This window comes from Mytilus edulis, chromosome 7, assembly GCF_963676685.1.
Source record: "Mytilus edulis chromosome 7, xbMytEdul2.2, whole genome shotgun sequence".
NCBI lineage: Eukaryota > Metazoa > Mollusca > Bivalvia > Mytilida > Mytilidae > Mytilus > Mytilus edulis.
The window spans coordinates 73,174,343-73,188,441 of NC_092350.1; the positions used below are offsets into that span (position 1 = coordinate 73,174,343).

At 31.1% G+C, this 14,099-nt stretch overlaps 1 long non-coding RNA gene across 1 annotated transcript; it reads right to left on the bottom strand.

Moving 5' to 3' along the window:
• Positions 1–4,903: 4,903 nt before the first annotated feature.
• LOC139483628 (uncharacterized) lies at positions 4,904–11,273 on the bottom strand. Its single transcript, XR_011655054.1, has 3 exons — positions 11,140–11,273; positions 6,185–6,361; positions 4,904–5,008 (listed from the first exon to the last, which is right to left on the bottom strand). It is a non-coding gene; the product is annotated as an uncharacterized lncRNA (long non-coding RNA).
• Between the last annotated feature and the right edge of the window lie 2,826 nt (positions 11,274–14,099).

A 14,099-nucleotide genomic window follows, 5' to 3' on the forward strand; every position in this document is an offset into this window, starting at 1 on the left:
GAATATATCAAAAATTATGGCACTTAAAACACAGAAAATTTGCGTAAACGATTCATGCCCTAAGACCCAAAAGAAATCAACTGCCTGATATATTAGAAAGATTACTCCTAGAATTCGAGAAGGAAAATATGTGATTAGGTACGAAGTGAAATACCCTTTCTCTATAAACTATGTTAGTGACCACTGTGGATAATAAACTTTAAATTGATAGTAAGTATCAAATAAAAGTTATTTCTAGTATAGTTATGATCATATTAAACTGTTAAACACGAAAATAATTGAAAATAATGGGGGAATGGGATTTTGGAAAAAGGGGGAGGGCTAAAATAAATTGTCCTGTCCCTAAGTACCTAAGTATACATTTTGAAAAATATTGAAAGAATGTATTGAGAGTAGGTCCGACAAGACCGCTTTTTGACCCAAACATTTAGAAGTTTTACAAAAGTGTTTCAGCTATTCATCGGAAAGTAAACTACTTCTGCTACATAAATATGGGCGAATTTTGACAATACAATGTACACATATCGGGTACTGGCATCATTTAGTCATGTTTTATTACTGCATTCTTCAGAATTTTAGCACTTGAGTTTAATTTAAGACTTTTTCCGCCTTCAATGGAAGTGGCCGCATTTGTGTTCATTCTTAATATTTAAATATAAGTTGCATTTGATACATAACATATATTCATATATGATGAAGACAATCTTTCGATCACTTTAATTGCGGTCTGTAGCTGGCATGTCAGTAACTTCTTGTAGTCCTTTGTTAATTTATGTATCATTGTCATTTTGTTTAGTTTCTTTTGTTACCTATTCTGACATAGGACTCGGACTTCTTTTGAACTGAGTGTTGTTGTGCGTTTTGTTGTGTGTTTGTTTTTTCTACATTGGATAGGGGTATACGGGGAGGGTTGAGATCTCAAAATCTATGTTCAACCCCAACGCATTTTTGAAAATGTAAGAAGAGTCACCCATGAAAGAAAAGAAACTACAGCTTTCCATATACGCACATGTACACAGAAATAAAATTACTTCAATCATAATGACAAGATATTCATTATTGATTCGTAGCAGTCTTTGTCTTGTCAAATTGATTATGCAGATTATGAATTTTTATATTGCAATTGTAGCATCTGTAATCTATTATTCAACGTTTATTAATCACTTTTTCATCAACAAACAAATTTATCAGTTTTCAGTAGCAAGTTTTCTTATATTTTTTTAAACATGTTAAAATGTATATAGGAGTGGAATGTGCAAATCTTAAATAACAGGTGAACTGGTACTTTTCTAAACTCAACACCATAGCCAACAACTCAACCAAAAAGAAGTAAAACGTCGGAAGGAAACTTTAAACTATATAACATATCTTATTTAATTTATTAGACTAATTAATATCTCTTATATACTATATTTTATTAACTATATAAGATAGTGTTAAACTATATAAGATATTTTATAAACTATCTGTTATAAACTACATGTATATATAAGATATTTTAAAACTATATGAGATATTTTATAAACTATGTATTATAAACTACGTTTATTTTATAAACTATGTATTATAAACTATATATATAAGATATCTTATAAACTGCATAAGACATCCTGTCAGCTATATAAGCTATCTTAAAAACTGCATAAGACATCCTGTCAGCTATATAAGCTATCTTATAAACTTCATAACCTATTTCAAAAACTTAATAAGATATCTCATAAACTATATAAAAAATCTTATAAATTTCGTTTGATATCTTAAAGTTAGAATAAATAGTAAAACGGCTTGCCATACCAAAAGATGAACCGGGTTGACTTATGTGATCCAAAAGAGAAAGATCCTGCAGCACTAGTAACATTATTGTTTAGCCATGTAATAAATGTTTATCAATGTATTTTTGGTTTGTTGGTAATGATAAAAAAATTAATTGCAATACATGTATATGAGTAAATTGGGATGTTATGAATACTCCAAAAGACAGTTATCCAACACTCAATAACTAATTTGTTAGTTTATTCTCCAAAAACAATAGTTCATGTTTCTACAAACATTTTTTTAAGTAATGAAATATCTAGAGAGCTGACCACTGAATTTCTTTCTTTGGACTGTAAATATCAAGTATTGTTGATGAGACTTGATGAATTTGGTGGATTTGAACGTATTGAATTGAGTCTGAAATTTACTTACAGGACTTGTGTTTGATTACAAATATCTAAGTATACATATTTGTTTAGGAGGCAAGCTGGAGGAAGCCTCCGGGTGCTGGGGTTTCTCGCTGCAGTGAAGACCTGTTGGACTTTGGCTGTTGTCTGCTGTATGATCGTGTTGTTGTCTCTTTGACACATTCCCCATTTCCATTCTCAATTTTTTTTGTACAATATATTAAATATTAAATAACATATTTGATGTCGTTTTATTTATCGAAATATATATAACATAAATACACATATACAACTTACATAATGGTTTATATTCGAGGACAACGAGAATTTACGACAGCTTAAAGGGGACATTAAACGATTGTCTACGTATCTTTTCACCCCAGTTAACTATGAAAAACATGCTTTGAATGTTATCAAATTTTATATATTTTTTTGGTGATTTTCAACTTATTTGAATATCGAAACCGACTGCTAGCATCCGCTTCCATATTGAATATCGAATAACGAATATAACGATCCGGCTGCTAATTTCAGATACAGTTTTGGTATGGTCAGTTGCCTTTTAAATCTGTTAAGTGCAAATATAGTGTGGTATGACAAACATTAAGCAAAGTGTGTCAAATACATAAATGAAACCGGGTGGAAGTAGGCATCATATAACAGCACTTGGTTGTAAATAGTTTAAGTGTTGTTAATTAGAGGTCTTATGACTTCAACAACAAATAACAGTAGTCTCAAATAACGACGCTACAAAATACAAATATAAAATACTATTATACTAGTGCAAAGAAAGATAACTCTGACATGTTTATGAACAATTACATTGCACTGTATAACATTCCAAGTAAAATGATATTCTCATTCTCTTTTATCTGTCTCAAAGACTCAACTTAAACTTGTTTCTTACAACTATTAGTTTGTGCATCTCATAAACTTAACTGCGATAAATATTCTAATATCATCTAGAATATGCATGTTCTATTATTTCCTTCCAAATGATACACAAGAGAACTAAAAGATATCAAAGTGTTATTCAAATTCACAAGTAGGTAATACACGTAGAGAAAAAACGAAAATAAAGACCAAATGACACACACCAGAAAACCATGACATAAAACCAATGTCTGATCGACCCGAGCCCAACAAAAACAAGGGGTGCTTGGAATGGTAACCATATCCTGCTCCAAATGTATCACGTGTCTAAAACATATCTCAATGTGTCCGTGCTTGTCTATACATTTCTATCGTTTTTGCACACTTTAATGTGATTGTCGGGTTAAATTATGACATGCTGTAAATGTTTTAAGATTCATTTAATTGATATTACTCCGTGTTTTTGTTCTTCAATTCATAGTTCATAGTTTCATAGTTTATTAAAGAAAACTCAGCCTCAGAAGACTGCGTAACAAAAAATGCATTTTACCCCTATGTTCTAATTTTAGCCGTGGCGGCCATCCTGGTTGGTTTGCTGGGTCAGTGGACACAATTTATAAACAAGATACCCCAATGATGATTGTGGCCAAGTAGTCTCAGAGGAGAAGATTTTTATAAAAGTTTACAGGACGGACGACGGACACCAAGTGATGAGAAAAGCTCACTTGGCCTTTTAGGCCAGGTGAGCTAAAAATAGATGCGGGAGGGTCCATCAAACAAGGAAACAAATTGGTGTGGCCTTATGAAAATTTATTGTAAAATTCTATCTCATAGAATTTTTTTATGCACTCTTATGTGTTTTTTCATGAACAAACTAACCAAATTTGAAATTTTCAAAGACTCATAGCTTAAACAATAGCACGGTGTCAGACCCAAAATGTTTATTATATTTTTGAAAAAATGTATAGTAAAATCTTCATTTTGGCAAATTATAAGAAAATTCTGTCTCAAAGTCATTTACTAATGATCTGCCTTTAATAACTTATCTTGATGATCATTTTCAATTTAATTGATCTTGTTGATTCCATTCATTCAATATGGCTAATAAGCAATAGTTTGTATAACATTTGTAATCTAGAGCATTTAATTGCTGAATATGAGGTTCATGTTTTCATTATTGTTGAAGGCCATATAGTGACCTTTTGGTATTGCACAAGGTCATGTTTTTCTCTGGCTGTTTATGACATCTTTACACTAAATACAATGTATGTTGGATTTGTACGGATTGATAGCTGACTATGTGGTATGGGCTTTGCTCATTGTTGAAGCCATTTGGTTACCTCTAGTTGTTAATGTTTGTGTCATTTTGGTCTTTTGTGGATAGTTGTCTCATTGGAAATCATACCACATCTTTTTTTTTTTTATATAATATGTATATATGTTACATAGCATTTCAATAGTAAAACTTAAGTTAGAAAAAAGAAACATAACTTTGATATTTGTCATGTATCATGTGATAGGACTTAAGTCTGTGTACCATTTTTGTATTTTGTCTATATTGTTTTGTTCATAATTCATGCTATTTTTTATCATTTTAATTGTATAATGTTTGTAATTTAGAGCATTTAATTTCTGAATATGAGGGTTTATGTTTTCCTTATTGTTGAAGGCCATATAGTGACCTTTAAGTTATAAACTTCTATGTCATTTGGTCTCTGGTGGGGAGTTTTCTCATTTGCAATCATATCACATCTTATTGTTTCATAATTAAACCATAAAATTTCTTTTGAGTTGGAATGAACATGATTTGCAGTTTCTTTATAAATCTTTTGCTACTTTTAAAATGTGAGTGCCCATGATCATACATACCTTTGTACACACTGTTTTCTTTTTCTTTGCTGGTGGAGGATTTGGCTTATCGTCATCTCTTCCAAAATACTTGTCAATTGCAGACTTTAACTCAGCTTTATTATCTGAATTATAAAATAAATAAGTAGTCATGTTATTAAGACATTTAATGATACACAATTATACAAAATTTCCCCCTGGTATCAACCACCCATCATTGTAGAAATAAAACCAGTACTTGTACCAAAGATATATATTTACTCTCAATATATTAATTTTGCAATAAAAGGTCGCAATAAATACAAAAAGACATTGTAAAGCAGTTAGTTGTATAACAATGCTGATGCTCTCTTTTGAATATGAAATAAACATTATTCATACATATGAAGTGGGGTGCTTATTTTCGTCATATCTCTCCATGTTTTCTATAGTTTATGTCCAGGTCTATTTGAAGTAACTGATATTTCTATATGACGATAACTTCAAATGCAAAACATTCCTAAGTTTGAAAACATGTTTGTTTCAAAATAATCATCTGTAAAGTTAGATTAAAGGGTGTTTGAAATTTCCAGATGTTTTGTCAATGGGGGACACATATTCGCTGTTTTAACATTCCCATGGTCCAATATTTGATTTGATAATAAGTACAGTTTAGCCTAAGGGATTTTGACTATTTACAAGTTTTCGAAAAGGAGGGAGTGGACTAAATTATTACCCCCGGGGACTTCACCTATATTTCATTTAATTTGTTTTGTTGTCCCTACAAGAATATATATAGTTTAGGGGTGGGATTCTTAGTGTTAGCAAGTATTCAAGCTATATCTTGTTTGATTTGTTCTATTGTCCCATACAACATGTACAAAAAATTAAAGAATATATATATGTGGTTTAGAGGTAGGGATCTCAACCATTTACAAGTTTTCAAACATACAGGGATTGGGGTGACCCCTATGGACTCTCCCTATATTTCATTTGATGTGTTTTATTGTCCCACTCAAGAGTATATATGGTTTAGGGATGGGGATATTTACTGTTTCCATTTTTCAAGTAATAGGGGTGACCCCCAAGGACATCCTTTTTATTTCATTTGGTTTGTTTTATTGTTCCAAACAAAGAATATATATATGGTTTAGGGGTTGGGATCTTCAAAGTTAACAAGATAAAAGCACATTCTCAAATTGAAAGGAGAGTGGGACTGAGCCCCAGGGACTCATCCCATAATTGATTTAATTTGTCTTATTGTTCTGTGATAATTTCTGAAGAGTGCGCCTGTCTATTAATGAAAAGATATAAATGCTTACCTGAAAATTTGATGATGAGGGCATCTCTGACTTTTCCACACAATATCACTTTAGCTTTTGGACTACTATTGTTGTTGTTGATGTAATAAGCAGCATTGCCAAGTAATCGGAAAACTGGTGATATAGCAGAACTATCATTATCTGTCAAATGGAGTGCCACAAATCCTGGGACTTTTTCTGAAAATGAATAAGAAATAGATGACATTTTTTGTAAAAATATGACATTTCGAAAACATTAACAAATAGTCTCACATACCTTTGACAACAACACAATTCAAATAAACATGATAAACAAGAAAATACTGCAGTAAATCAAATACCACTTTTATAATCAACAAAGCTTACATGATTAGATACCCTAAATTAATGATGATTATTGCCAAGTAGTTTCTGAGAAGAAGATTTGTGTGACAGATTACAAAAATTAACGAAAAATTTACTATAAAGAACAATAACTATTTAAGGAGGGGCTATAACACCCTTTTTTTTAGTTGAATGGTCATTCCCTGATCCCCTAATCAAGCTAATCAAGACTCAAAGCATCATCATTGCCAAACACAAAAATCATTTGAAAATATCTTTCCTAATTAAGTTGACTGGAGTTATACAGAAGTATTTGCCACTGATCAATCAATGATTCATTCATAAATGATGCATAACCACAACACACTAAACATCTCAATCTTCTTCTTTGTTTCTAGCATGTTAGAATAATCTTAAGAGAAAATGTTTTTTATTGGCTTATTAACTGATCATGAGAAACACATAATTTGATTGGCTGAGCACCTTGGAAACAAAATAAGGAACATGATTTTCACTAACCCATGCATGTTTTAGAGTTTTAAGCGATACCCTTAATATTAGTATTTTTTGATAAATGCAAGGACGTATTTGTAAGAATAAAGACAATAAACACAAGGCGAATATACTACACAGACGCGAGAACTCAGGACAAACAGACCCAGGGCGAACATGTAAACAGGCAAATTGTCTCGATACCAAATTCATGCATGCGTAATACAAATATCTACAGTAAAATCTTCCAGTTACAAGTAAACAAATAATGTTCATGAGATTGTTTTCAATCCTAATTTACAAATAAAATTATTCAGATGCTTAATCATGTGTAAAAATCCTTGTCCGGAATCAGTTGTTATGAAATTGTAATACACAGAAACAAATGTGGCATAGGGAGGTTCAATGATTTTAAAGTCGGCACCATATATAAAAAAAGAAGATGTGGTACGATTGCCAATGAGACAACTATCCACAAAAGACCAAAATGACACAGACATTAACAACTATAGGTCACCTTATGGCCTTCAACAATGAGCAAAGCCCTAATCACATAGTCAGCTATAAAAGGCCCCAATAAGACACTCTAAAACAATTCAAATATGCCTTCAAAAGAAATATTTGCCTTTTTGCTGTGTAATTCCTTAAATGTATCAACTGGGTATAACCCCTTGACACAATATATTAAAATGGATTTTTGTCTGGTCAAGTTTGTACTGTTTATGTAGGAAGGCAGTATTTGATCATACTAGAAGCTTTTTCACTGTTAAACTTAAAAATGTCCATCTAAGAAAAAAGAGACCCACTTGAGGCTAAATTTAGATAGAATTTATACTCTCCTGTGTAAAAAATTGCTCACATGGTTGGAAATTCATGCAGCAAATATTTCAATAGTGCTTCATTTTGTAGTTTCAATATTTTATTTTATCAGGCATATATATTTTGTCATTTTGTACTGTTTGACAGGACTTTTGTTGGAAATTAATACTTCCAAGGGACATAATTCAGCTTTTTTTATAGTTTAATACAGGCAACAAAGGTAACTTTACCATGTTTACAGATGAGTTGTTTGCATATTTAATGTTTTTGGACAAGATGTTACTAAGTTGTAAAACTTGTATCTGATCCTTTTATCATTTTAAACAATAAAATAAATTAAAACTAAACTTATTAATACATGTAATATTCAATGTTCTAAGTGTCTAATATCTTTGTTTTTATCATCTAAAGATAGAATAATGGATTTTATAGCAAGCTCTAAAATTTTGAACCACAATATGGCATATATACTAACAATGACTAACATGATTGAAGCATGGAATGGTGATTAGTAATGAAAAATCTTGAATTTGTGCTGATGTTGTAAATTTTGGATAAAATGAATAAATATTGAATGGCAGGGTAATTTTTATTTGTTTAAATGGAACTGTTAATTATTCTTATTAAAGACAAGATATAATTGGAGACAGGTTGTTTACTAAGCCTTTATGAAATTAGTAGAGCAAGAAGTAAATCAGCATTTTGGGTTAGGGACATGCAATGATCTGTTTCTTTAAGTAATGGGGACATACAAGTGATTTATTATAGTCATGGTTTTCACAAAATAACCAATATTGCATTGGTGGTGTATTAAGAATTCTTTATAGCTTTGTGTCACAGTATATGGAAAACGGTAGTATTACATTTTCCCAGCATTAGGTTGGCCCTTTTGTGTAGCCAAGACAGGTGCTTAGGAAGTCGATCTAGGAGCGCTGTGATTGGATGTTAGGGTACAATATATTTTTTTCATTTATCCATGAATAACTGTAACTAGAAAATGACTAGTGTGTATATTTACAATATAAATTTTGAAACCTATTGAAATATATTCTTAGACTTAGAGAATTATTCGAAAAGACTTCTAAAATTTCACAATTTTCATGTAAAATGACGGTGGGCATGGATAACATAAACAAGTTCCACTGGAAGTTGGTCATGATTTTGCATGTGATTTGGCTTCAATTTTTAAACAGAATAATATAGTAGTTACACCACACATAACTGTTTTATACGAGTTTTATTATAAAAAGTGGTATATTTAGAAAATGTTAGTACATGTTTTGTCGCCTATGGCAGAATACATGGTACCATTCTCCCTGTAATAACACCCTTACCACACCATCAAGGGGAAAATTTTCTATTAAGGCAGATATTAACCTTGTCCGACTATTCGGGTTTTGGACTAATGGGGTGTCGTAATATCAGGGAGACCCCATTTGATATAGCAATTATTCAGTACAAGAGGTTGGGAACAAACCCCCTGTATGGTGATTATACCTGTATAGAGGGATAATCCTTCTTTAAAGGGATAAAATTATCCCTCTATAGAAGGGTATTTTGTTTGCACGTATTTAATCAAATTAGGGTAGAATGGCATTTTCTAGTTATATTGGCTATAATCTCTATAATTATATGCATCACAATACATATATGGACCATAATTTGCTATTGGGCTCGTTTCCTATAACTATAGAAAAGTGATAAAATTGTGAATTACTGTAAGAAAAGTTGTAACTACATCTAAAGATGCCATTATTTTTATCAACATACAATGCTACTCTTCCCTAGAAAAAAAATTGAAATGAACAAATTTCAAAGATTATACAAATGTATTTTTGTGTCGTTTTTAGCGTTACTTTTCGCTTCCGAATTGCATAACGCTGACTGATTTATAGATAACCGTCACCGGCAAATTCGTAACTTTTGCTTTCAAATAATAAAGAACATCGACCAATAAGAATAGTGAGAAGAAAATGCCGAGAACTATAAGTATTTCTGTAGCAGGTGTAAGAACACTGTCATTACTTTGATTTCCCATTTCATAACGCAAATTTTAGATGGTGTAATCGGCTTTGTTGTAAAAGAATTCTTTGCAACAATATGCAAATATGAACTCTCGCGAGATGTTCAAAAAGGTAAATCAGAGATGATTTACATTCTTGTTTTGTTCTTCATAATAATTAAGTTAGAAAATGACGTTATCGTTATGCGTTACATTTCACACGAAACAGAAGTCCAGTTATTTATTAAAATTGTTTTTGTCGTTAAGTTCTAATCATTTCCAGTCATACGTTATTGTAATTAAGCATGATTTATGTCTGAGCAAATGCTTTGAAGTGACATAGAGAAGCTGTGATAACACCCTTTAGTTATTACAGGCATATTTTTTCTGTAATAACATATAGGTGTACTATTCAAAATTGGAATACTATGAACTGTTACATCTTTCAATAGTTAAGTATACAGAAAGACAATAGTAATATCAATAGAACTTGCATACATTTTAACTAAACTGATGAATTATATTGTCCCTTTGTAACATGTAACATACGTCTGTTATCACATTTCTTTGATTTTTTAGGCAGCAACCATTTGATTTTCTGGGGGGGCTTTGTTTTTTTTTCTGTGCAAACTTTTTTTTTCGCCTTTGGCGAAGAACAATCTATTTTTTTAGCGACAAACCGAAAACAATTTTTTTCTTTCAATTTTAGCATTACATATAGTGGCAGCTGAGGGTGAAACAATTTTATTTTCTCAGGGTCCTAAACAAATTATTTTTTTCACCAAAACCAGGAAACAAACTTTTTTTTCCAAAAAAAACCATAGCCCCCCCCCCCCCCCCCCCCCCCCCCCCCCCCCCCCAGAAAATCAAATGGTTGCTGCCTTAGTCCACAATAACAAATGTATGTTATTTTCCTGTAATAACCCTATAGAGTTATATCCCTGACTGTTCATATAAAAATATCAGTATACTTCAAAAGCATAAAGACTTAAACATAAAATGAAGAAAACATGGAAAGATATGGCGAAAATGAGCACCCCACTCTAGATATTTTAAAATTGCCAAATTGAGGTCTTTCACTTTTTTTTATCTCCTACTTTTTCACTTAGTTTGAGGGGGACCGTCAGTGGCAGATCCAGTGGACGGTTCTTGGGGTTGGAACCAACTCTTTTTAGGACAATCAATGCACTTGACCCTTTGGAAACCGTAGCCACAGTATTTGACCTTCAGGTGTGTAAAAAATTAACAGCTCTTCATTTCGTATAACAAATGCGTAGAAAATTCATTCAATCGTTTATCAAATCTTTCCATAATTGAATTTACAGGACTAAAGGAATACCGATTAAGCAAATATAATCCTCTACAACATGTACAATGACGTCGATGATGGACCAAGTCCCACTTTTCCGTTTTGTTCAGGGGGAAATGAGTGCAGGGAAGTGTAACTAGTATATTCGCGTCGAAAATGAAAATCGGGAGCACAGGTGTACTTCGGTGTTCAACATCTGGTTGGTCAACACAATTTACAAAAAATAAACTATAAAACTTTCTTTTACTAATGAAGCATGATTTTTATACTAAGATACTGTAAAGTGAGAAAAAACTACCTTTTCGCTTAAAACTAGAGTTCAACCCATTCTTGAACTTCTAAGATTTATGATTTATTTTCACAGGCACTTGTTTTCTATCCCATGTATTTTATTATTTATCTGGAATACTTTGAAAGAATTAAGACATTCTTAACCATAAAAACTGTGGGAAATAAATCTATATTTTATTGTGCTTCGAATTAACATACTACATGTAAACTCTTTATTTTTTCTATTTTTTTTAATTGCTTTGTTTAAAGTTAGCTAGGTCATTATTTAACAATCGAAGTATTCTATATTTTCGGGCGTTTCATAGCAATAATAAAACCATGTAGTATGTTTTTTTCCTCATTGTTGAGGGCTACAGGCCAATTGTTTACATTGCAGGGGCGGATCCAGCCATTTTAAAAAGGGGGTCCTAACCCTGGACAAAAAAAGGGGGGGGGGGGTGTTCCAACTACGTAGATATAGGAAGATGTGAGTACCAATGAGACAACTCTCCACCCAAATAACAATTTATAAAAAAGTAAACCATTATAGGTCAATGTACGGCCTTCAACACTGATCCTTGGCTCACACCTAACAACAAGCTATAAAGGGCCCCAAAATTACTAGTGTAAAACCATTCAAACGGGGAAAACCAACGGTCTTATACATGTTGCCATTCAAATGCATTGGTCGACCAAAATAAAGGTGGGGGTTATAATTCACTATATTTTATTTAACATGGTTGGATAGTTGTCTCATTGTAATCATTTTATCTGTTATATTTTTAATGCTTTAATTCTTTTCATACTACAAGTATTGGATTAGAGGGGTCCTTTCCAGCAAAAGCTTACGAAAGCATGCCAGATTTAAAATGATTTAATCTGTCAATTTCATTAGAAATAAATAACTTTTAGTCTTTGACCCTGTGAGCATGTCTATGAGTGAAAATAGAAAATGGTAATTATATAAATTAACTCTTACCTACCATTATCATGATTATTATGATCAGTACTTATGTAAATATGCGAAAGGATATTTGAGTAGGCAGGTCAAAACAGAAAAAAAAAGCAAAATTAAAGGGGGGCTGCAAATGTCACCAAGAAAAGCTTCAATCCATTAAGGGTATCTTTCCGGAAACATAATACTCATTTATCTACATTTTTGTATCAAGTCCAAAGAAATTATATACATTTCTGCTCATTTTTCCATAATCATGATAATATTGAATTGAAACATTTGAGGGTCAAATCTTGGTTGAAAAATACTACAACAATTTCTGGACATAATAGGCGTTATGATGTGAAAACATGTACTTCTAAACCGATACATGTACATGTATATGGACAATAACATATGCTAGAGGCAATCTAAATGTTCATATCAGCCCAAAAATAAAAATAAAACAATTTCTTACATGTCTTTTCAATGCCAATTCATTTAGCTTTTCAACTGTTATATTTTGATTGCTTTAAGATTCAGTTACTACTAAGATAAAGATTTTTCAGTTGTAAATAAATTCGTTTAGACTTAGCAGGGATCTTTATACTATATTGGTGTCATGGTAAATAAGGATTTGATATTCTCTATGTACAATATAGCAAGCATAATATATTTAAACAAAAATTTAATTCACATGCTCTTTTTTAAATGAAATTATGAGTTTATTAATCACTTAAAGATCAATCTCTTGCATTTTTGTTGTTGTTCTGATTCAGCTTAAGCTTATTAAAACGTTCTTTAATTAATTTGTTTTGGAAACAAACAGTAAGAATTTGTTGATTTAAAAGATTATAGCCCCTGGAACAAAAAGTAAAATTTTAAGTTCAAGATCCACTTTTATGCAAATCAATTTGTTTTATACAGGACATGTTATCATGTTTTAACTTAATATAACTTATTTCAAATTATATATCACATTACAATTTAATGAAAAGATATCATGAAAAGAGATGCACTCAGAAAAAATCAAAATTCAATTCGTCACCAAAAAGCAACACAATTATATAACTTTTTCTAATATTAAGTGACAACATCAAAAGTTCTATGTAGGTTAAATAAGCTTAATCTGTATTGTTTTTAACTCCCCCCCTCCCCCTGTTAAAATTTAGGGAAAATCATTTGACCAATAAGGATATGTATTAAAAAATGTTGCCAATTGAACAAAACTTATAGCAATTTTGACTTCCCTACCCTACCCAAAGTATTTTAATTATTTTTTTTATTCTTCTTTAATTTTTTGATGTCATCTCTAATACCTCATAGATTTTTAGGTGAAATATAATGTAATTATAAAAATGATGAAAAATGGGTTAAAACAAATGCACTGCCATATAATATTTTCTTCTGGAGTCAAAAACCCCATAGATCAGGTTAAAAAAAAGTTAAAATTTATATATTGTTGGCTCTACAGACATGACAGAGTTATATATCTTTAATATCAGAAATGAAGGGAAATCATCCAACTGGAAATTTAGTTTGCTTGAAAAATATTTAGTTGATTACATGTATATTATTTATAATACAAATCAAAAGAAATAGAACTGCAAAAAATGAAAATTATCTTTAGGAGGAGATATGTACATATGTAAGCTGTTCACATACTCATATACAATCTATTATAAAGAGTATTTGCATAAATATTTAAAAAGATGGTCAATATACATGTATGTTATAAAACATTAAATACGCATTTCTAGGGAAAATATTTATTTTACTATTTATA